The 25,674-nt window shown below is 45.6% G+C and overlaps 1 pseudogene; it reads right to left on the reverse strand.

Annotated features, from left to right (window-relative positions):
* Window positions 1-3,950: 3,950 nt before the first annotated feature.
* The window catches only part of LOC135541392 (TOX high mobility group box family member 2-like), a 208,677-nt pseudogene continuing 186,953 nt past the window's right edge, over window positions 3,951-25,674 (reverse strand).

Genomic DNA, 25,674 nt, shown 5'->3' on the forward strand with positions numbered 1-25,674 from the left:
TTATGTCACTGGCAAGGAAAGAAAGAACCAGCAGAAAAAAAGAGGAAGAAACCAAAGCAATCCTCATCATCATCAAACCTAAAAGCTAAACAATACAATTTTAATAAAAATGCACGTCCATTGTAAGAAGCAAAAAATGAACTCTTGTTCTTTCATAAATAGCAAACCTGTCAAATAGCTGATGGGCAACTTAAAAAAATATGTTGATAACAATTACAAAATAAAAATAACGGCTTTACAAATTAAATAACTACAATTGTCAGGCTTATATATTAACTTGAATGTTATTATATTTCCATTACAACATTTAAAAAAAATTATGCTACAGTGAAAATAAGAACATCTTTCTCATCAAATATTTATCACAGAACTTAAAGATGTGAGAGACACAACAGAAACACCCAAGAAGATAGTGGAAACCTTGAAACCCACAACTATGTTACTGTCATTCACATGTAGTTTGTTTTTTAGATCCCTCTTCATGTTGAGTGGGTGAATATTGACAATTTACATGACCAGGTGAATTTAAAAAATCGAATCAACAAAGACTGTAGCCTAGGATTTTTGAGGCAACATGAGTGTTCAGTATGTGTCTGTCTCGCTTTCCCTCATTCCCATTTTCTCTCTCTCCCTCTCCCTCTCCCTCTCCCTCGCTCTCTCTCTCTCTCTCTCTCTCTCTCTCTTTCTCTCCCCCCCTTCTCTCTCTCTCTCTCTCTCTCTCTCTCTCTCTCTCTCCCACCTCTCTCTCTCTCTCTCTCTCTCTCTCCCACCTCTCTCTCTCTCTTTCCATTTAATGATCTGCAGGACACAGACTCTGTATTGTGTTTTTGATGTAACTTTATTGGAAAAATCATACCAGTGAGCACAGATTTAATGCAAGATGGAGTGTGTGAAGTACTCCTCTGAAATCCACCTGCACAGCCTGTTAAAATTCACAAAACACACACACACACGCTTACACACTCACATGCACACAGACACGCCCAAATGCACACGCGCACACATACGCACAGTAGCACACGCATACACTCCCACACACACACAGGCACGCAACCACACACACAAGATACACTTTGAAATACAAACCAATGACTTACAGGTAATACTAAAGAAGAAGAAGAAAAGCTATCTGGACTTCGAATTCCCAATTTGATCAAAGTGATATTTACAATCACACTGTGACAGCTTGGTAAACCTCCACAGGTCTTTCATTAAAAAAAGGTTGAATTTATGTCATTATCCTTTCCCACCCATTCACTCTGTATTATTATAAGTCACAGACCCTAAAGCAAAGCAACAGTAACATCAAGGCCTGTGTGCTGAAACCTACCAGAAAAGTAAAAGAAAATGGAGCAAGCGAGAAAGAAATAAAAACAACAACAAGAAAAGAAAACATAATAAATTTAAAAAATGATTAAATGAGAAGAAGGAAGAAAAGAAGAAGAATGCTTTCTGCTCATTTTATTCCAATTAAAGCTCAGTTTAGTCCCTGAGGGGGACTATTTTCATGGTTCTTCAATGTTTCTTTACTCTGAGACAAATATGAGACAAATATGAGAGTTCTAGAATCAGGCAGGAGAAGAAATACGCTGAGAAAAAAAATCGCTAGTAGTCATCGGAACTTTGCACAAATCTTTCTAAAAACCGAAAAGATTACATTGACAAAAAAAGGGTGGAGGTTGGTGGTGGTAGGAGAGGGTTGGGGAGGTGGTGGTAGGAGAGGGTTGGGGAGGTGGGGGGTTTGGGAGGTGGTGGTCGGAGTGGGTTGGGGAGGTGGGGGGTTGGGGAGGTGGTGGTAGGAGTGGGTTGGTGGAGGTGGGGGGTTGGTGGTAGGAGTGGGTTGGTGGAGGTGGGGGAGGTGGGGGTTGGTGGTGGTAGGAGAGGGTTGGGGAGGTGGTGGTAGGAGTGGGTTGGTGGAGGTGGGGGAGGTGGGGGTTGGTGGTGGTAGGAGAGGGTTGGGGAGGTGGTGGTAGGAGTGGGTTGGGGAGGTGGGGGGTTTGGGAGGTGGTGGTCGGAGTGGGTTGGGGAGGTGGGGGTTGGGGAGGTGGTGGTAGGAGTGGGTTGGTGGAGGTGGGGGTTGGTGGTAGGAGTGGGTTGGTGGAGGTGGGGGAGGTGGGGGGTTGGTGGTGGTAGGAGAGGGTTGGGGAGGTGGTGGTAGGAGTGGGTTGGTGGAGGTGGGGGAGGTGGGGGTTGGTGGTGGTAGGAGAGGGTTGGGGAGGTGGTGGTAGGAGAGGGTTGGGGAGGTGGGGGGTTTGGGAGGTGGTGGTCGGAGTGGGTTGGGGAGGTGGGGGTTGGGGAGGTGGTGGTAGGAGTGGGTTGGTGGAGGTGGGGGGTTGGTGGTGGTAGGAGTGGGTTGGGGGCGGTGGGGGTTGGGGAGGTGGTGGTAGGAGTGGGTTGGTGGAGGTGGGGGAGGTGGGGGTTGGTGGTGGTAGGAGAGGGTTGGGGAGGTGGTGGTAGGAGAGGGTTGGGGAGGTGGGGGGTTTGGGAGGTGGTGGTCGGAGTGGGTTGGGGAGGTGGGGGTTGGGGAGGTGGTGGTAGGAGTGGGTTGGTGGAGGTGGGGGAGGTGGGGGTTGGTGGTGGTAGGAGTGGGTTGGGGCGGTGGGGGGTTGGGGAGGTGGTGGTAGGAGTGGGTTGGTGGAGGTGGGGGAGGTGGGGGGTTGGTGGTGGTAGGAGAGGGTTGGGGAGGTGGTGGTAGGAGAGGGTTGGGGAGGTGGGGGGTTTGGGAGGTGGTGGTCGGAGTGGGTTGGGGAGGTGGGGGGTTGGGGAGGTGGTGGTAGGAGTGGGTTGGTGGAGGTGGGGGAGGTGGGGGGTTGGTGGTGGTCGGAGTGGGTTGGGGCGGTGGGGGGTTGGGGAGGTGGTGGTAGGAGTGGGTTGGTGGAGGTGGGGGAGGTGGGGGGTTGGTGGTGGTAGGAGTGGGTTGGGGAGGTGGGGGGTTGGGTGTTGGTGGTGGTAGGAGTGGGTTGGGGAGGTGGTGGGTTGGTGGTGGTAGGAGTGGGTTGGGGTGTTGGGGGGTTGGTGGTAGGAGTGGGTTGGGGAGTTGGGGGGTTGGTGGTAGGAGTGAGTTGGGGAGGTGGGGGGTTGGTGGTGGTAGTAGTGGGTTTGGGAGGTGGGTGGTTGGGGAGGTGGGGGGTTGGTGGTGGTAGGAGTGGGTTGGGGGGTTGGGGAGGTGGTGGTAGGAGTGGGTTGGGGAGGTGGGGGTTGGTGGTGATAGGAGTGGGTTAGGGAGGTGGGGGGTTGAGGGGTTGGTGGTGGTAGGAGTGGGTTGGGGGGTTGGTGGTGGTAGGAGTGGGTTGGGGGTTTGGTGGTGGTAGGAGTGGGTCGGGGGGCTGGTGGTGGTAGGAGTGGGTTGGGGGTTGGTGGTGGTAGGAGTGGGTTGGGGGTTGGGGAGGTGGGGGTTGGGGGTTGGGGAGGTGGGGGGTTGGGGGTTGGTGGTGGTAGGAGTGGGTTGGGGGGTTGGGGAGGTGGGGGTTGGTGGTGGTAGGAGTGGGTTGGGGGTTTGGTGGTGGTAGGAGTGGGTTGGAGAGGTGGGGGGTTGGTGGTGGTAGGAGTGGGTTGGGGAGGTGGTGGTAGGAGTGGGTTGGGGGTTGGGGAGGTGGGGGTTGGTGGTGGTAGGAGTGGGTTGGGGGTTTGGTGGTGGTAGGAGTGGGTTGGAGAGGTGGGGGTTGGTGGTGGTAGGAGTGGGTTAGGGGGTGGTGGTAAGGTGGGTTGGGGAGGTGGTGGTGGGAGTGGGTTGGGGAGGTTGGGGGTTGGGGAGGTGGTGGTGGGAGTGGGTTGGGGAGGTGGGGGGTTGGTGGTGTTTGGAGTGGGTTGGGGGTTGGGGAGGTGGGGGTTGGTGATGGTAGGAGTGGGTTCGGGGTTGGGGAGGTGGGGGTTGGTGGTGGTAGGAGTGGGTTGGGGAGGTGGGGGTTGGTGGTGGTAGGAGTGGGTTGGGGGGTTGGGGAGGTGGGGGTTGGGGGGTTGGGGAGGTGGGGGGTTGGGGGGTTGGTGGTGGTAGGAGTGGGTTGGGGGGTTGGGGAGGTGGGGGGTTGGTGGTGGTAGGAGTGGGTTGGGGGTTTGGTGGTGGTAGGAGTGGGTTGGAGAGGTGGGGGGTTGGTGGTGGTAGGAGTGGGTTGGGGAGGTGGTGGTAGGAGTGGGTTGGGGAGGTGGGGGAGGTGGGGGGTTGGTGGTGGTAGGAGTGGGTTGGGGAGGTGGTGGGTTGGTGGTGGTAGGAGTGGGTAGGGAGGTGGTGGTAAGAGTGGGTTGGGGAGGTGGGAGGTTGGGGGTTGGGGAGGTGGTGGGTTGGTGGTGGTAGGAGTGGGTTAGGGAGGTGGTGGTAAGAGTGGGTTGGGGAGGTGGTGGTGGGAGTGGGTTGGGGAGGTGGGGAGGTTGGGGGGTTGGGGAGGTGGTGGTGGGAGTGGGTTGGGGAGGTGGGGAGGTTGAGGGCTGACTCCCTGGTGTCTTGTCGACGGCGACCTCCAGTTTCAAGTGAGGTAGAGTGGCTTGTCCCTGGCTATCATGCTGCCACTGAAAAAAAGAAGGGAGGGAGATGGTGAGAAGAGAAGGAGGAATCGGAAAACAAGAAGAGACAGAAAGGGTGTGAAGAGAAGGAATAAATAAAACACAGATTTCCCCTTCCCCTTTGAAGTACAGTAGGGACAATTATAAAACTAAAATTGAAGGAATAAAGCGTGCCATGTGTTTGTTGGAGTACATTCCAAACAGATGTGCCTAACAGAAGTTTTGATAGCTATTCAGTTAACACTAGAACCGCTAAAGAAGTCATTTTGACTGCACATTATTTTATTTATTTTATACTCTGCCATTTTTTAAGTCATGCCCCTGTCCTTGACTTTTCCTAAATAAGTCTATGTAACAAACTGTTGTTGTTAGAATCTTAATGTCACAAACAGAACTGGAGTTGGAACCAGTTTAAGGAGGGCATGTCATGTTTTTGAACAGTTTCGCTCCATTGCCCCTCCTTCTCCCAATAGTAGGGTCTGTGCCCCTCCTCCTCCCAACAGTAGGGTCTGTGCCCCTCCTTCTCCCAACAGTAGGGTCTGTGCCCCTCCTTTTCCCAACAGTAGTGTCTGTGCCCCTCCTCCTCCCAACAGTAGGGTCTGTGCCCCTCCTTCTCCCAACAGTAGGGTCTGTGCCCCTCCTTCCCCCAACAGTAGGGTCTGTGCCCCTCCTTCTCCCAACAGTAGGGTCTGTGCCCCTCCTTCTCCCAATAGCCCCAGATCGAGGGAGATTATCAGTGGTCTTGTATGTCTTCCATTTCCTAATAATTGCTCCCACAGTTGATTTCTTCAAACCAAGCTGCTTACCTATTGCAGATTCAGTCTTCCCAGCCTGGTGCAGGTCTACAATTTTATTTCTGGTGTCCTTTGACAGCTCTTTGGTCTTGGCCATAGTGGAGTTTGGAGTGTGTCTGTTTGAGGTTGTAGACAGGTGTCTTTTATACTGATAACAAGTTCAAACAAGTGCCATTAATACAGGTAACGAGTGGAGGACAGAGGAGCCTCTTAAAGAAGAGGTTACAGGTCTGTGAGAGCCAGAAATCTTGCTTGTTTGTAGGTGACCAAACACTTATTTTCCACCATAATTTGCAAATAAATTCATTAAAAATCCTACAATGTGATTTTCTGGATTTCTTTCTCATTTTGTCTGTCATGGTTGAAGTGTACCTATGATGAACATTACAGGCCTCTCTCATCTTTTTAAGTGGGAGAACTTGCACAATTGGTGGCTGACTAAATACTTTTTTGCCACACTGTATATATAGGCCACAACACCGCCCTCAGTGGCATTTCTCACATTTCTGTAGAAATTATAGCCATGTATTGCTACCTCTGTATCATCAAATGTATTATCTAAGTGAGTTTCAGAGATTGATTTCATGAAACTTGTTTCATAGGCTACATATGTTAATGTGGGCTATTTTGAGCACTTTTTTGCAATGCTTGATTTATTTAATCGCTTTACTGGGAAGCTTGTCAGAAGCAGACATGAACATATTATTTCTGTTTGAGCTGATAGTGCAGAGGGTGCTGCACACAGTGAACTTCCTACTAGGGCACTCCGCCTCAGTGCTAACAGTATGACTCTGGTTCATAGGCACATGATTACTGTATACAATAGCTGTAAGATTGACAGAGGCATTCAGGACAGTTACAGGAACATAATGAAGTTAATTACATTGTGACTGCCAACGCCCAATGGGATAATGTACATTTGCTGCAGCATTACTACAACTCAGCGACACAATGGTAGGGATTATCTGAGCTGGGCTTGGGTCATTGATAAGTCATTGTCTCAACACAGCCTTGAAATGTGTGGACAGAGTCCAGGAGCCAAGATGATTTGGATGTAAACATGAGCTGACAATAATCAACTATTTCTACTTACTGTAGCGGAGCCAAAATTGAGGACTGAAACGGTACAAAGTCAATTCAAGGACACAAAGCAGTGGTATCAAAGGTGTTTTTGAATAAACATTTGAGTCAGCATTAAATAACACAATTGTGTACTCAAGGCATTCATTTAAACTGTTAAAATAGCATTGAATAATACTATCGCTGCCAGTTTATTGGACACAGATTAAGTATTGGACTAAATAATCATTCTGAATGGAAAATCTCCATTGAAATAGTTTCTTAGTCCCAAGCCTTACTCTCGGTCTAGAAAACTGTCCCTATTCAAAGATATGAACAGTATAGAATTAAAAATAGTTTCCTTTACAAACCCGATACTGGTCTGGGCTCTCTCACCTGCAGTGGTTGCCACCACACTCCCGATCGCAGTATTCACTGTCCCACTCGTGGTTCTGTCTCCCTCCAGGGTTAGGGGCCCCTGGGGACTGGGAACCCACACTTTTATGGTACTCTGACTGTAGGTGGGAAAATCCCTATAGGAGAAAGAGAGAGCGAGGCCATGGCATTAGTTTAAGTTTCTGACAATGTATACTGGCCATATGGAGAGGGGAGAACAAGAGAGAGATGCAGGGGAGGGGTGAAGAGGGAGAGGAAGAGAGAGAGGGAGAGACGGAGAGAAAGGGAGAGATTCCAGCCACAAATGGATAAAACATAGGGGTCATGATGTTAGCTTTGCAGCTTTTAGTTGATGTGTTATTCCAACCTGGCCTCAGAGCAAAACGTATGATATATTACTAAAATATGTGCCACTCCGTTTAGTATTATATGTAACTTTATGTTAGGTTGGATTACCAATGTAATAGCGGTCGTACAAAATAATATGAATTGTAGTATGTACAGTGCATTCGGAAAGTATTCAGACCGAGTGGTGCAGCGGTCTAAGACACTGCATCTCAGTACAAAAGGAATCACTGCAGTCCCTGGTTCGAATCCAGGCTGCATCACTTCCGGGTGTGATTGGGAGCCCCATAGGGCAGTGCACAATTGGCCTAGCGCTGTCCAGGTTTTTATTTGACCTTTATTTAACTAGGCAAGTCAGTTTAAGAACAAATTCTTATTTTCAATGACGGCCTAGGAACAGTGGGTTAACTGCTTTGTTCTGGGGCAGAACGACAGATTTGTACCATGTCAGCTCGGGGATTCAATCTTGCAACCTTTCGGTTACTAGTCACCCCGGTTTGGCCAGGGTAGGGCGTCTTTGTAAATAACAATTTGTTCTTAACTGACTTGCCTATTTCAATTATGTAGACAGGTGTGTGCCTTTCCAAATCATGTCCAATCAATTTAATTTACCACAGGTAGACTAAACAATTTTTGCTCTGACCAGGCTGGTTGTTCTTAGTTCTCTGACAACTTACCCTGACTTATGGAGAGAGTAGAGAGAGACAGAAGGAGGAGGGGAAGGGATTGACATAGGAATAGAGGGAAAGAGATAGGAAGAAAGAGAGAGAAAGAAACAGGAGGGAGAGGCTTGCTCGTTACTTAAGGTCGGAATGCCAAATTCTGCTACATTTCTATTTTAGATGAGTTTAAATGCTAATTGGTTTGGCAGCATAGTACCTCAAGCAAGCCAATAACATGTACAGTTCAATTTGAGAGAGAGACTAAAGAGAGAGAGAGAGAGAGTGTAACGAGGGGAAGGGAGAGATAGTTACTGAGTATAATGTATACTTGTGATGCAAAGCTGAGGAATGGAAATATGAATAGAGCTGTTTACATCTAAAGCAGATATCATGCATCAACCCTAAGTATTGTAACTACAGTCGCAAGAACAAGGATGTGAACCCTTTGGATTTAGCTGGATTTCAGCATAAATTGGTCATAAAATCTGATCTTCATCTGGGTCACAACAATAGACCAACACAGTCTGCTTAAACTAATAACACACAAACAATTATACGTTTTCTGGTCTTTATTGAACACACCGTGTAAAAATTCACAGTTCAGGGTGGGAAAAGTATGTGAACTCTTGGATTTAATAACTGGTTGACCCTCCGTTGGCAGGAATAATCTCAATCAAAAGTTTTCTGTAGTTGCCGGATCAGACCTACACAACAGTCAGGTGGAATTTTGGACCATTCCTTTTCACAAAACTGTTTCAGTTCAGAAATATTCTTGGGATGTCTGGTGTGAACCGCTCTCTTGAGGTGATGCCACAACATCTCAATCGGGTTGAGGTCAGGACTCTGACTGAGCCACTCCAGAAGGCATATTTTCTTCTGTTGAAGCCATTCTGTTGTTGATTTACTTCTGTGTTTTGGGTCGTTGTCCTGTTGCATCACCCAACTTCTGTTGAGCTTCAATTGGCAGACAGAGCCTTACATTCTCCTGCAAAATGTATTGATAAACTTAGGAATTCATTATTCTGTCGATGTTAGCAAGCTGTCCAGGCCCTGCGGGAGCAAAGCAGTCCCAAACCATGACGCTCCCTCCACCATACTTTATAGTTGGGATGAGGCTTTGATGTTGGTGTGCTGTGATTTTTTCTCCACACATAGTGTTGTGTTCCTTCCAAACAACTAAATTTTAGTTTAATCTGTCCACAGAATATTTTGCCAGTAGCGCTGTGGAACATCCAGATGCTCTTTTGCGAACTTCAGACGTGCAGCAATGTTTTTTTTTGGACAGCAATGGGTTCTTCCGTGGTGTCCTCCCATGAACACCATTCTTGTTTTGTGTTTTACTTATCGTAGACTCGTCAACAGAGATGTTAGCATGTTCCAGAGATTTCTGTAAGTCTTTAACTGACACACTAGGATTCTTCTTAACCTCATTGAACATTCTGCGCTTTGCTCTTGCAGTCATCTTTGCAGGACGGCCAATCCTAGGGAGAGTAGCAACAGTGCTGAACTTTCCCCATTCATAGACAATTTGTCTTACCGTGGACTGATGAACATCACATTTTCAGAGATACTTTTGTAACCCTTTCCAACTTTAAGCAAGTCAACAATTCTTAATCTTAGGTCTTCTGAAATCAAATTAGTTTGAGGTATGGTTCACATCAGGCAATGCTTCTTGTGAATAGCAAACTCAACTTTTGTGAGTGTTCTTTATAGGGCATGGCAGCCAACATCTTCAATCTCGTCTCATTGATTGAACACCAGGTTAGCTGACTCCTGACTCCAATTAGCTTTTAGAGAAGTAATTAGCCAAGGGGTTCACAGAATTTTTCCAACCTACACTGTGAAATTTTAAATTATGTATTCAATTTCGACAAGAAAAATACAATACGTTGTGTGTTATTAGTTTAAGCACACTGTGTTTGTACATTGTTGTGAATTATGACAAATATATGCAGAAATCCAGGTAATTCCAAAGGGTTCACATACTTTTTCTTGCCAGTGTATATACAGTTGAAGTCAGAAGTTTACATACACTTAGGTTGGAGTCATTAAAAATCGTTTTTCAACCACTCCACAAATTTCTTGTTAACAAACCAAACTACAGTTTTGGCAAGTCGGTTATGACATCTACTTTGTGACACAAGTCATTTTTCAAACAATTGTTACAGACAGATTATTTCAGAAGTTTACATACACTAAATTTACTGTGCCTTTAAACAGCTTGGAAAATTCCAGAAAATTATGTCATGGCTTTAGAAGCTTCTGTCAATTAGAGGTGTACCTGTGGATGTATTTCAAGACATACCTACAAACTGAATGCCTCTTTGCTTGACAAAAGAAATCAGACAAGACCTCAGAAAAAAATTGTGGACCTCCACAAGTCTGGTTCATCCTTGGGAGCAATTTCCAAATGCCTGAAGGTACCACGTTCATCTGTTTAAACAACAGTACGCCAGTGTAAACACCATGGGACCACGCAGCAGTCATACTGCTCAGGAAGGAGACGCGTTCTATCTCCTAGAGATTAACGTACTTTGGTGCGAAAGGTGTAAATCAATCCTAGAACAACAGCAAAGGACCTTGTGAAGATGCTGGAGGAAATAGGTACAAAAGTATCTATATCCACAGTAAAACGAGTCCTATATCGACATAACCTGAAAGGCTGCTCAGCAAGGAAGGGAGAGGCTTACAAGCCGAAGAACACCATCCCAACCATGAAGCACAGGGGTAGCAGCATCATGCTGTGGGGGTGCTTTGCTGCAAGAGGGACTGGTGCACTTCACAAAATAGATGGCACATGAGGAAGGAATATTATGTGGATATATTGAAGCAACATCTCAAAACATCAGTCAGGAAGTTAAAGCTTGGCCGCAAATGGGTCTTCCAAATGGACAATGACCCCAAGCATACTTCTAAAGTTGTGGCAAAATAGCTTAAGGACAACAAAGTCAAGGTATTGGAGTGGCCATCGCAAAGCCCTGACCTGAATCCTATAGAGCATTTTTGGGCAGAGCAGAAAAAGCGTGTGCGAGCAAGGAGGCCTACAAACTTGACTCAGTTACACCAACTCTGTCAGGAGGAATGGGTCAAAATTCACCCAACTTATTGTGGAAAGCTTGTGGAAGGCTACCTGAAACATTTGACCAAAGTTAAACAATTTAAATGCAATGCTACAAGATATTTTGTCAATTGAGTGTATGCATATAATTTCTGACCCACCTGAATTTGTCATGTCTTGTTGTGATAAGTGAAATATGTCTGTTCCTGTCCTTTCTCTTCACTTATGACATATCTGTGCTGGTCTTTTTAGGTTAAACTATGTTTGTTAACAAGCTGTTCTAAATCTCCCCTAACTAGCTCATCATTTTCAGGCACCTGTTCTCTCTTCCCCCTCTGATTAGGTTCTGGACCTCTCTCTGTTCCTGCTAATTCAGTGTCTGATTGGTTTGGAATTTGATGCAAACTAGCTGCTAAGTCCCGTACAGAGAACCACCTTGTCCTATCCTGTTTGGAGTCTGCCTAGGTGCATCCTATTTACTACGTTCTTTTGTTCCATTGACTACGTTGGAAGAGGATTTATGCCATTCCTGTTTTTCATTAAAGAACTCTGTTTTCTGTTAAAACCGCTTTTGGGTCTTCACTCAAGTACATAACAGAAGAATCAGACCAAGAATGGACCCATCGGCTCCGGACCCTTTTCTCCGCCGTCGAGATCCAGGGAGCGATGCTAGGCAGACACGAGGAGGAATTGTCTGCTGCTCGACATGCCGTTGAGACCCTGGCCGTCCAAGTCTCCGACCTCTGGAAGACAGGTTCACCAACTCCACCTCGATCCTGCCCAGCATCCAGGGACTCCGGCTCCGGAGCCCAGGATCAACAACCCGCCGTGTTACTCTGGGGAGCCCACTGAGTGCCGCTCATTCCTCACTCAGTGTGATGTGGTGTTCTCTCTCCAGCCCAACACTTACTCCAGGAGCGCAGCCCGCATCGCCTGGTCATTTCTCTCCTTACCGGACGGGGCGTGAGTGGGGCACGGCAATCTGGGAGGCGAGGCTGAGTGTATGGATACCAGTATCAGGACTTTACAGGAGGAGATGATAGGGTTTTGACCGTTCTGTTTTTGGGGAGGAGGCTTCCAGGGCCCTGTCTTCCCTATGTCAGGGGAATCGATCCATAACGGATTATTCTATTGAGTTTCGCACTCATTTATATCTAGTGACTGGATAGGCCGGCTTTGCTCGCTCGTTTTCTGGAGGGTCTCCTCGTCGAGGTTAAGGATGAGATCCTCTCCCGCATTCCTTCAAGTCTGGACTCCTTAATAGCTCTAGCTATTCGCATATGAATACATTTGATCTTCGGTCCCGAGCACGTGGAAAATCGCGTTCTCCGTTGCTCCCCTCTCCACATCACTGCCACCTGGATCAGTCACCCTCCTCCGCCGGCTCGGATGCTGAGCCTATGCAGCTGGGGGTATCCGCATCTCGGCCAAGGAGAAGGAACGGAGAATCACCAGTTGCCTCTGTCTCTACTGCGGCTCCGCTGGTCATTTTGTCACCTCATGTCCAGTGAACAGAGCCAGAGCTCATCAGTGAAAGGAGGGCTATGGATGAGAAGACTCAAGCCTCTCCTTCTGGATCACGCATACCTTTCCGGTCCATCTCCGCTGGCCCGGTTCATCTGCTTCCTGCAGTGCCTTGATAGACTCTGGGGCGGAGGGCTGTTTTATGGACGAGACCTGGGCTAACATGACATTCCTCTCAGACAGTTAGGGGAGCCCACGGCCTTGTTCGCTTTAGATGGTAGTTCTCTCCCCAGGATTCAGCGTGAGACGCTGCCTTTAAAGGGACTGTCTCTGGTAATCATAAGCGAAACCATTTCTTTTCTAATTTTTCGTTCACCTTTCACCTGTTGTTTTGGGTCATCCCTGGCTAGTGCGCACTAACCCTTCATTTTAATTGGTCTAGTAATACTATCCTATCCTGGAATGTTTCTTGTCATGTGACCTGTTTAATGTCTGCTATCCCTCCATTTCCTCTGTCTCTTCTTCACAGGAGGATCATCAGGGGTGCCGGAGGAATCAAAATCTGCGCACGGTGTTCAGTCGTTCCAAGGCCACTTCTCTCCCTCCACACCGGTCGTATGACTGTAGTATTGATCTCCTTCCGGGAACTACTCCCCCCTTGATTCCCACTTATACTCTTCAAAAACACACTATTTAAAGTCGGCTCCCGAACGTAAGGCTCTCGAGGATTATTTGTCGGTTTCGCTCGATTCGCCTGCTCTGTACCATAGTCTCCTCCTCCTCTCCCGCAGATGCGGGAAAGCAATTTTAATTCAGAAGAAGGACGGGTCCCTGCGAATGCGTGGATTATCGAGGGCTGAATGACATAACAGTTAAAGAATCGTTATCCACTTCCTCTTATGTCTTCAGCCTTAGATCCTGCAGGGAGCCATTTTTTTGGACCTTCGTAACGCCTACCATCTCGTGCGCATCAGGGAGGACCGGTGGAAGAGGCGTTTAACACTCCGTTAGGGCACTTTGAATACCGGGTTCTTCCTTTCGGCCTTTAACAATCCAGCTGTCTTTCAGGCACTAGTTAACGACGTCCTGAGAGACATGCTGAACATTTTTGTTTTTCGTTTACATGGACGATATCCTGATTTTTTCACCGTCTCTCTCGATTCATGTTCAGCACGTGCGGCCAACGTCCTCCAGCGCCTTTTGGAGAACTGTCTTTATGTGAAGGCTGAGAAGTGCACTTTTGATGCCGCCTCTGTCCCTTTTCTCGGTTCCGTTATTTCCGCTGAGGGCATTAAGATGGATCCCGCTAAGGTCCAGGCTGTCATTGATTGGCCCGTTCTAAGTCATCGAGCTGCAGCGCTTTCTGGGCTTCGCTAATTTCTATCGTCGTTTCATCCGTAATTTCGGTCAGGTGGCAGCTCCCTCACAGCCCTTACTTCTGTTAAGACGTGCTTTAAGTGGTCCGTTTCCGCCCAGGCAGCTTTTGATCTTCTTAAGAATCATAGTTTTACATCCGCACCTATTCTTGTTACACCTGACATCTCTAGTCAGTTTGTTGTTGAGGTTGACGCAGTCAGGTCGTGGGAGCCATTCTTTCTCAGCAGTCTCTCTGAGGCAGTCCATCCTTGCAGCGTTTTTCTCTCATCGCTTATCCCGTCAGAACGTAACTAGATGTTGGTAATCAGCAACTGCTCCCATCCGCTTAGCCCTAGGCGAATGGCGACAGTGGTTCAGTCAGTTCCTTTTGTCGTTTGGACTGACCAGGAACCTTGAGTACATCCGTTCAGCCAAACGACTCAATGTCAGGCTCGTTGGGCTCTGTTTTTCCTCAGTTTCGAGTTTGTCATTTCATCGTCCGGGCTCAAAAAGTTCACCAAGCCTGATGTTTATCTCGTCTCTTCAGTTCTTCTGAGGTCTCCACCAGTTCCTCAGGCATTCTCCCTGAGGGCGTGTTGTCAGTTGACTGTCTGGGGCAGAGAGGCAGGTCAGTCAGTTCGCTCACAGTCCGTCAGCCGCGAGCTTGTCCTAGGAACCTTCTGTTCGTTCCCAGTTCCTCAGTCGTCCGGCCGTTCTTCAGTGGGCCCACTCTGCCAAGTTCCTCGGCCACCCCAGGCAGTTCCTCAGTCAGTTCCATTCGCCAGCGTTTCTGGTGGCCCACTCGGGAAGTGACCTCAGTCGATTTGTCGCCGCTTGTTCGGTCTGCGCTCAGACTAAATCTGGGAACTCTCCTCCTGCCGGCCGTCTCAGACAGTTCCCATTCCCTCTCGACCGTGGTCTCACATCGCTTTAGATTTTATCACCGGACTGCCTTCATCAGCCTCAAGACAGTTATTCTTACGGTTGTCGATAGATTCTCTCAGGCGGCTCATTTCATTCCTCTCGCTCAGCTCCCTTCTGCTAAGGAGACGGCTCAGATCATTATCGAGAATGTTTTCCTCAGTCATGGCCTTCCGTCTGAGTCGTTTCCGACAGAGGCCCGCAGTTCACGTCTCAATTTTGGAGGGAGTTTTGCCGTTTGATTGGGGCTTCCGTCAGTTCCTCGTCCGTTTCATCCCCAGTCTAACGGTCAGTCAGGGCCAATCAGACTGTTGGTCAGCATTTTCAGGCAGTCTTTCTTTTCAGTAACCCTCGTCTTGGTCAGAACAGCTCCCCTGGGCAGAGTCGCCCACAGTTCCTCGTCTGCTCCCGGTCTATCTCCTTTTCAGAGTTCCTCGGGTACCAGCCTCCGCTGTTCTCATCTCAGCTCGCTCGAGTTCCTCGTCCCCTCCGCTCAGGCTTTTGTCCAGCGTTGCCGCACCTGGAAGGGGGTCAGGTCGGCACTTCTGCAGTAATAGTTCCAGACTGTGAGGGCCGCTAATAGCGTAGGACCAAGAGTCCTAGATATTGTTCCGGTCAGAGAGTTCCTCACTCAGAACCTTCCCCAAGTCAGCTTCTCAGCAAGTTGGCCCCGCGGTTCAGTTCCGTTCCGTAGTTCTCAGGTCATTAATCCTGTCAGTCAGTTCCTCCAGTCAGTATCTTCTCAGTTCACCCGGTCTTCCATGTCTCCTGTTTAAGTCCGTTCTTCGCAGCCCCTCAGTCGTTCCTCCCCCTCCCTTATCCTTGTCGAGGCGCACCCATCTACAGGGTTCGTAGGATTTTGGACATGCGCCCTCAGGGCCGTGGTCATCAGTACCTAGTGGATTGGGAGGGGTCAGTCCTGAGGAGAGTTCCCTCTCGGGACGTGCTGGACAGTTCGCTGATCGATGATTTCCTCCGTTGCAGTTTCCTCAGGCAGTTCGCCAGGAGTTCGCTCAGTGAGTGGGGGTACTGTCATGTCTTGTTATGTCTGTTCCTGTCCTTTCTCTTCACTCTGTCTCTCTCTGCTGGTCTTTTTAGTTACCTTCTCTGTCTCTCATTCTTCAGCTGTTCCTCATCTCCCTCAGCTCATCCACTCAGTCAGTTCTCAGGCTTCCTCTGATTAGTTCTCTATTTCTCTCTCTGTTCCTGCTACTTTCAGTGTCTGATTCTTGTTTGTGTTTTTGATGCAGAAGCAAGCTGTCGTCCCAGTTTGCTTCCACCTTGTCCTATCCTGTTGGAGTCTGCCTCAGGTGCATCCTGCATTATACTACGTTCTTTTGTTCCAGTTGACTCAGGAAGAGGATTTATGCCATTCAGTTTTTCATTAAAGAACTCTGTTTTCTGTTAAAACCGCTTTTGGGTCTTCACTCAGTTCATAACAGACAGTTCCTCAGTCAAATTCTTCTCTGTCGTTCCTTTAGTGAGCTTCAGGCAAAACCAAGATGACTTGGCATCCAGGAAATGACAAGGATTTTTCAGGCTCTGTCTTTCATGATCTCCTTATATGGCTGTGAACGCAGAGCAGTCTCCTCAGTCAGTTCCCCAAGGTGTCTGCAGCATTGTGAGTCAGTTTGTAGGCAGATCATTGGAAGATTGACCATAAGAGACCACATTTACAGTGTCCGCCCGGTGTCCTGCAGTCAGTTGGTGCGCAAAAGTCACCTGCCAGTATTTTTCCAGGGGCACTGTTCATCCACCTCAGCCTGCTCGCCTCCCTTCCTCAGTCAGTTCCCGCTCAGCCCAGTCAAAACTGTTCGCAGTTGGCCCCCCAATGGTGGAACAAACTCCCTCACGACGCCAGGACAGCAGTCAATCACCAGTCAGTTCCGGAGACACCTGAAACCCCACCTCTTCAAGGAATACCTAGGATAGGATAAGTAATCCTTCTCACCACCCCCCCTTAATGATTTAGATGCAGTTCCTCAAGTGGCAGTTCCACTGGATGTCAGAAGGTGAATTCACCAATTTGTAAGTCGCTTCCTAAGAGCAGTTCCTCAATGACTTAAATGTAAAATGTAAATGTAGAGAGAGAAGCAAGCTTCCACGAACTGCATGTCAATGAAGAGATATGTGAAAAAACACCTTGAGTTGATTCCAAACAGTTCTGCAGGCATGTTTCAGTCGATATTATGTAGTTAATCCGGAAAAAGTTTCACGTTGTAGGTGACTGCATTTTCGGTTCCTCAGTCAGTTCAATGTAGAAAACGGAAGTTCTCCTCAGTCAGTTCGCTTTCAGGAAACAGTTCGCATCTGGTATGTGGCTGGGAGTCTCCTCATTGAAAACATCAGAAGTTCTTCAAAGGTAAATGATTTTATTTATTTGGTTATCTGGCTTTTGTGAAAATGTTCGTGCTCATGCAGTTCACAAAATGCTATGCTAGTTAGCTAGTCTTACACAAATTAGTCAATTTCTATGGTTCAAAAGCATATTTTGAAAATCTGAGATGACAGTGTCCTCAGAAAAGGCAAGCTTGAGAGCAAACACATTATTTTAATTTTCAGTTGCATTTTCAGAAATCAACGTTCCTATGCTAATGAGCCTGAGGCAGTCACAATCCCGGATCCGGGATGGGGAGTTTCAAGAGGTTAAACAATTTAAATGCAATGCTACCAAATACTAATTGAGTGTATGTATATTTCTGACCCACCGGAATTGTGATACAGTGAATTATAAGTGAAATAATCTGTCTGTAAACAATTGTTGGTAAAATTACTTGTGACATATGTAGATGTCCTAACCGACTTGCCAAAACTATAGTTTGTTAACAAGAAAATGTTAAATCAAGCTTAGCATTCATTTTACAGGCAGTCGATACATATCAAAACTATCGCCCCATCTAATTCTGATTCTGGACCAGTCATACTGTTTAGACTAATAATGGAATTGGTAATGGAATGCTGATCCAAACTAGTTGCTAAGGTTACAGAGAACCAAACGGTTATAAATTGTTTGGAATTAGGAATGAGTAATTTAAAAGGATCTCTATGGTCCATACTCTCCACACTAGCCTACTGAAAAGTGAGCATGTCCAGTATTCCTTCATATAATTTGGTGATATGATATGATATATGCAGAGTCACACTAACCTGCTGGCCAGGAGGAGGTGAGTGAAGGGATGTCTGGAGTCCCATCTGGTGGGAGATGATTGGCTGGGACTGGCCGTGCTGCATGCGGATTGGCTGGTTGAGGAGGGAGTTCTGGTGCATGGAGAGCTGTTGGTGCAAGGGCGGGCTGATCTGGAAGGAGGAGTTCCTCACTAATGCTGGGCAGCATCTGAGACTGGCTGAGGGTCAGTTCGTCAGTCAGTTCCTCAGCCCTGCATGTCCTCAGGGGGAAGCCCCTGGCCCCAGACTGTAGGGGAGTTCCTGGGGTGGCAGTTCCTCAGTGGATTCCATCATGTGGGAGGAAGGCAGTTCGTCTGGATACTTTTCGTCTCCACAGGGTCGTTGTAGTTCTGAGGACAGAGGGGAGGACAAGAGGGACAAAAAGGGCAGTTAAAATAGGTATTACCCAATATATTACACAGCTCATGTATATTGGTGAGATACAGGTATGCCAATGTAAACATTACACAACTAATACACTAAATTAGTAGAACATATGAATATATCATCCACTCAGGTCCCTCTATGTGAAAATCATGATGTTGAGTTCATTTCAGCATGGAAGTCACATCCCCTGAGCTGTATACTTTGCTGCGGTATGAAATATGTTCAGGCCCTCTCATTAGCTGTCACAGTTGTTGACGTGAGCTATGTCTGCTATTTGGTAATGGCGTACATACTGTCTATTGAACAGAGCCAGAGAAATAATCAGGAAAAGATGGATAGAAGACTAAAGACAGGGAGTTCATTTGCAGGTCAAGTGGAAAATGAAATGGTAAAGAATGGTGAGGGATGGGTGGGAGTGAAGTGTGTGTGTTCCTCAAGCACTGAACAACCACAACTGAAAGCAGTACTATTTTATACTATACTATACTATACTATACTATACTACTAAGCCTATTTAATGAGTATTATTTGTGGAGATTTAGAAATGTGAAACTTTAAAGGGACAGTTAGTAACAAGGTAAGTTCCAATAATGTATCATTTGGGTGAACTATCCCATTATGTGTCCCTTGGTGGGTTGAAAAGCACTCACCTCATTTTGACTTTCTGAATGAATGAACCTCAGTCAGTTAACTTGGGGCTTTTCCTCAGACATGTTCCTCAGTCATCAAGCTCCATTTGTTCCTCAGTCATTTTCCCCCCAGTAGATCATCAGTGTGCAGTCACAAACAAAATGGTAACAGGTCCACAGTCAACACACAGGGCACGTGACCTCCAAAAAGTCACTCTGAGATTTCAGTTCCTTCAATTCCTCTGTCCTTGATTCCCAGGCTTCTCTTCAGCAATTTAAACACACTATTTAAAGAGGACTCCTCATGAATGGCTACATGTACAGTGTCTTGTTGTGAGTGGTGGTGAATGAATGGTAGATTTGCTGTTTTTTTCTGCCTGTTTTAATTTCTTTTAAATGCCTCAGGCAATCTGCACACGCATCAATCAAGCCCTTGAATACAAGATGTGTCAGAAAGCAATATTTAATTAGGCAAACGAGTGGTGAGAATGAGCTTTAATAAAGGGGTTCCTCGCAACTGGTAAAGAGAGAGGTTGATGAATAAAATGTTCATGCCTTAATCAAGGCATTTGTTTTGGGCTTGTAAGCCTTGGAGTTCTGTCAGGACATGGGGACCGGTGGGAGTCAGTTTAACATGGTAATGCAATTTGGGTTGATGTGAAGGGAAAACAATGGAGTGAAGTTCATGGAAATGGAAGACATCAGTCAGTTCTTGGCACTTCCTCACAGTCAAATGTTAGTAGGATGTATTATGATGCAATCCTACTGTATATTATGGATCTAATCTGGTTCTGAAGTTGTACTTTAAGTCATAGTTGAGAAACCACAGACATGAATTGATTATCTTGTCTAAATATCAAAGTATATATGATGAGTTGAATACAGTATGTCTAAATATCTAAGGGTAAGAGGAAGGCAGTCTCAGTCAGTTCCTCAGTCCGTTCCTCAGGCAGTTGCTCAGGCAGTTCCTCGGTCAGTTCCTCAGTCAGTTCCTCAGTCAGTTCCTCAGTCAGTTCCTCAGTCAGTTCCTCAGTCAGTTCCTCAGGCAGTTCCTCAGTCAGTTCCTCAGTCAGTTCCTCAGTCAGTTCCTCAGTCAGTTCTTCAGTCAGTTCCTCAGTCAGTTTCTCAGGCAGTTCCTCAGTCAGTTCTTCAGTCAGTTCCTCAGTCAGTTCCTCAGTCAGTTCCTCAGTCAGTTCCTCAGTCCGTTCTTCAATCAGTTCTTCAGGCAGTTCCTCAGTCAGTTCCTCAGTCAGTTCTTCAGGCAGTTCCTCAGTCAGTTCCTCAGTCAGTTCCTCAGTCAGTTCCTCAGTCCGTTCTTCAATCAGTTCTTCAGGCAGTTCCTCAGTCAGTTCCTCAGTCAGTTCTTCAGGCAGTTCCTCAGTCAGTTCCTCAGTCAGTTCTTCAGTCAGTTCCTCAGTCCGTTCTTCAATCAGTTCTTCAGGCAGTTCTTCAGTCAGTTCTTCAGTCAGTTCTTCAGTCAGTTCCCCAGTCAGTTCCTCAGTCAGTTCCTCAGTCAGTTCCTCAGTCAGTTCCTCAGTCAGTTCCTCAGTCAGTTCTTCAGTCAGTTCCTCAGGCAGTTCTTCAGTCAGTTCCTCAGGCAGTTCTTCAGTCAGTTCCTCAGTCAGTTCTTCAGTCAGTTCCTCAGTCAGTTCTTCAGTCAGTTCCTCAGTCAGTTCTTCAGTCAGTTCCTCAGGCAGTTCTTCAGTCAGTTCCTCAGTCAGTTCTTCAGTCAGTTCCTCAGTCAGTTCCTCAGTCAGTTCCTCAGTCAGTTCTTCAGTCAGTTCCTCAGTCAGTTCCTCAGTCAGTTCCTCAGTCAGTTCTTCAGTCAGTTCCTCAGGCAGTTCTTCAGTCAGTTCCTCAGTCAGTTCCTCAGTCAGTTCCTCAGTCAGTTCCTCAGTCAGTTCCTCAGTCAGTTCTTCAGTCAGTTCCTCAGTCAGTTCTTCAGTCAGTTCCTCAGGTCAGTTCTTCAGTCAGTTCCTCAGTCAGTTCTCAGTCAGTTCCTCAGTCAGTTCCTCAGTCAGTTCCTCAGTCAGTTCTTCAGTCAGTTCCTCAGTCAGTTCCTCAGTCAGTTCCTCAGTCAGTTCCTCAGTCAGTTCCTCAGTCAGTTCCTCAGACAGTTCCTCAGTCAGTTCCTCAGTCAGTTCCTCAGGTGGCAGAACCAGGAGCCACCATACTAAGCAATGCTCTCTCATGCCTCCACACACACACAGACACACACAGACACACACAGACACACACACACACACACACATGAACATGCATATGTAAGAACGCACATAGGCATATACACCCTCACTCATGCACACACACACACACACAGACACACACAGACAAACACACACACACAGAAACACACACAGACACACACACACACAAAAACACAGACACACACACACGCAAAAACACAGACACACACACAGACACATACACACAAAGATATACACACACACAGACAGACACACAGACACGCACACCGACACACAAACACAGTCCGTCCCCCCGTCCCTCACACACCTTTCGTCCATCCCGTCCTCTTGCCGTGTTGCAAATAACACAGACGAAGAAAGGTGTGTTTCTGCGTGCGTGTGTGTTTCTGTGTGTATGTCTGTGTGTGTGTGTCTACCGTTCTCTTCAAAGCAAACACACATAAACCTTCTCCAGCAGCCCCTACCCCAGGAGGAGAGAAGAACTCTCCATCTAATTTATTATCCCTTATATCACCACTGAACCATGTTTATCAGAGACGTGACCCCCCCGCCATTACCTTGGTAACCAGAGTGGCTCGGTACGTGGCCAGGGCTTTCAGGTACTCTTTCTTCGCCGCCTCTGTTTTCCTCTTGTAGCCCTGCGAGAGAGAGACAAACAGCAACAAAGCAGTGGTAAGTGACAAGGCGCTAAGCTAGGCTAAGCATTTTAAATGACATTTTGGTAATTTAGCAGACACACATGAACAAATACTCTAGTATATACAATGATATAAATACTATAGTATTCACTGTAGTGTTTTGCGGCCTTTCCTGAAGTACTCACTCTAGTATTTACTGTAGTATACTGTAGTATTTATTGTTAAATATAGTATAAATACTGTAGTAAAATAAAACTGTAGTATATACTATATAAGCATTTCACTACACTCGCATTAACATCTGCTAACCATGTGTATGTGACAAATAAAAATGTGATTTGATTTATATTATACAACGGGTGGGTTTAATCCTAAATGCTGATTGGTTAAAACCGTATTCCAGCCGGTGTCTATACCACATTTAGCAGACGCTTACCACTGGCTAAATCTATGATGTTAAAATGCCTATTTATTCTGTTCCATTTGACTGTGCAATCCACTGTCTCATCAGCCCAGCCAGGTACTTTATAAACTTGATCTCCATTATAAAAAGCATCTGGAAATGATCTCACATTTCTTTTAGACTAACATTTAGTTTTCAACAGCGATTTGTATTGGCTAGCTACCAAGCAAGGGATACGAACGTTGCCAGTCAGTATGGCAATGGAACATTTAGAACGAACGACTGGGTCGCATCCATAAATACAGAACAAAAAGTGTGAACAACTGGGTCGCGTCTCCAGCAACTGAACCGATAGAACAAACAACCAGCTGGCTTGGGTAGCAACCCTAGAAATGTTATGAATAAATTCATCAAAATAAAGTTTTTAATTCAAATTTGTCAATCATTATTTGAATAGGTTGGTAACCGGTTCTACAAAAGTGATAATGCCCTTAAAGACAGTGTTTGGAGGATATATCGGCATGGTTTGCCATCCCTCGGCTTCTTCTCGGGCCTAACAACACCCGTGCCAATATATCCTCCATACACTCCATACACATTTGCACACACTGTACATAGATTTTTCTATTGTGTTATTGACTGTAGTTTTGTTTATCCCATGTGTAACTCTGTGTTGTTGTTTTGGTTGCACTGCTTTGCTCTATCTTGGCCAGGTCGCAGTTGTAAATGAGAATTTGTTCTCAACTGGCCTACCTGGTTAAATAAAGGTGAAATAACAATAAATTTAAAACATTAAAACCGGCTTCTTGGGCATTATCGCTTAAGTAATTACTGTAGTGTTTTTGCAGATGAATGTAGTATTTACTATAGTGTTTTTGCAGATGAATGTAGTATTTACTAAAGTGTTTTTGCAGATGAATGTAGTATTTACTATAGTGTTTTTGCAGATGAATGTAGTATTTACTATAGTGTTTTTGCAGATGAATGTAGTATTTACTATAGTGTTTTTGCAGATGAATGTAGTATTTACTATAGTGTTCTTGCAGATGAATGTAGTATTTACTATAGTGTTTTTGCAGATGAATGTAGTATTTACTATAGTGTTCTTGCAGATGAATGTAGTATTTACTATAGTGTTTTTGCAGATGAATGTAGTATTTACAATAGTGTTTTTGAGGATGAATGTAGTATTTACTATAGTGTTTTTGAGGATGAATGTAGTATTTACTATAGTGTTTTTGCAGATGAATGTAGTATTTACTATAGTGTTTTTGCAGATGAATGTAGTATTTACTATAGTGTTTTTGTAGATGAATGTAGTATTTACTACAGTGGTTTTGCAGATGAATGTAGTATTTACTATAGTGTTTTTGAGGATGAATGTAGTATTTACTATAGTGTTTTTGCAGATGAATGTAGTATTTACTATAGTGTTTTTGTTTTATTATCTTGATCACTGAGGTTTTCTCTTTCAGGAAACCTACTGGAGAAACGCGAAAAGAGCAAATTTTCCATAACATGTAGATGAGCAAGACTGCAGTCTGAACAGACAGTTCAGAGCTTCTACACTTTTCTATAACCTGTAGGGAACACAATATATGGTCTATATTTGGCATATAGGTTTCTAACTTATAAGTGTCACAAATTGGGATATGGGGGAGGGGGGATGGGAAGTTTATATGGCAATTATATGCTCTAGTATTTACTATAGTTAAAAGTGTTTTTGTGGACATTATTGTAGTGTTTACGATAGTTGTTACTATAGTTGTTTTTCCCCCAGATAATACTGTAGCATTTACTATACTATTCTAAAGAATACTACACCATTTTATAGTAAGTACTACACATGATTAAGGGATACTACAGTGTGTAGTATAGTGTTCTGCAGTATACTACGGTTTACTATAGAATTCTATAGTAAGCACGGTAGTATTGTATAGTAAAAGGTAGTATTTAAAAAAAATGTGGTTAGACTAAAATCACTCTTGTTGTAGCCCTGCAAGAGACAAACAGAAACAAAGCACTGGTCTGTTTTTTACATACATTTTCATAATTTTGAAAATGCTCTTTTTGTGAGGCTATGCATTTTACATATATTTTTATCATTTAGAAAAAGCTCTTTTTAATGGCTCGGCATTTGACATACATTTGTATCATTTAGCAGACACTCTTTTTCAAGTACAGGGCTAAAAGCCCTGGGGTCCTGTTCAGGAGGGTGTCACAGAACTTTCAGATAGAACAGAACAGATTTTCTGTCAGGTTGAATGGAGGATTTTGTCTGCAACATTCTGAACTTTTCACCACACTGAATTCAACTCTGGTCCCTATTCCTTCCCAACCTAGAAGAAACAATATTTGACTCAATGTTGCATATGGTATCAATACCATGTGAACCACTGGAAAAAGAAACATCCCATTCAGTGTTGTGTTGGTTTTCCCACAGTGATCGAATATGTCTGAAGAGGATGTGCAGCTGAGGAAGAGAGGGAGGAGGAGAGGGATGTCAGGGGGAGACATGGCGTTTCAAGAGAGAGAGGGGTATGATGAAATAAAGGTAGAAAACACCATTTGCCACTGTATTTCGCTACACCGTTTTCCCTCCATTGAAGCAACACATCGCTAAATTAGAGTTGATGTTCCATCAAAGCATCTAGACGAGACAAAAATTCCAAACAGCATTAGGCAATGGACATCCGCCGAACAAACCTCAAATGATACACGTTCAGAAGGGGAATTCAAGTTAATATAATATTATTATATTATTATATTATATAATACCGTGTCAGTCATGTGGGGTTGCCAGCGTTTGCCGAGGCTGAGACTGAGGCCCCCGTTCCTTTTTGATGGTAAGAAAACAAGAGTCCATCCTTAAATGGATGAAAAATCCCTTGCCTATGTCCCAAACGGCACCCTATTTACTAAATAGTGCATTACTTTTAAGTACAGTAGTGCACTGTGTAGGGAATAAGTTGGCTTTCTTCCATGCACATTCCCGCTCTTGGATTCTCTAGGGAGTCCTTCTACAAAATAGACTGCATGAGCAGAGAGAGGATAATTAAAGTCCTCTTCATAGAGTTCTTATAGACAGGTCGTTCTCTGATAGAGATGGGTCAGAATTACCATCAGGCATTCATACGTTGCAAATGCACACAGACAAGCAACGAACACATGGATGCGCTCACATCTGAAAGACACAGATACACACGGTGGATAAGGCACACACACCACACACACACACACGCACACACACACGCACACGCACACGCACACGCACACGCACACGCACACACACACACACACACACGCACACGCACACGCACACGCACACGCACACACACACACACACACACACACACACACACACACTTGCACTGCAGCCTTCTATAGGGGGAGTAAAAAGAGGCTTTTGCTGATAGACTGATGTTTATCCTCCCATCTCAATCATATATCTGCATTATTCTATTCTCTCCCTCTAATGACATGAACGTCAAAATAGAGCGGATGGAGGAGGAGAGGAGTGACCATATATGGTGATGTGTCATCATTTGTTTCCACATTACAAATATTCATATCGAAATCTGTTAATATATACAAAAACATCTGGACATATATCTTAATCCTAGAACAAAAAAAAGTGAACAGACTGTGATGATATTTCTTGGTTGGAAGTTGCAACCTTAGCTCCTCAGCCCT

The sequence above is a fragment of the Oncorhynchus masou genome, chromosome 6, assembly GCF_036934945.1.
Source record: "Oncorhynchus masou masou isolate Uvic2021 chromosome 6, UVic_Omas_1.1, whole genome shotgun sequence".
Classification (NCBI taxonomy): Eukaryota; Metazoa; Chordata; class Actinopteri; order Salmoniformes; family Salmonidae; genus Oncorhynchus; species Oncorhynchus masou.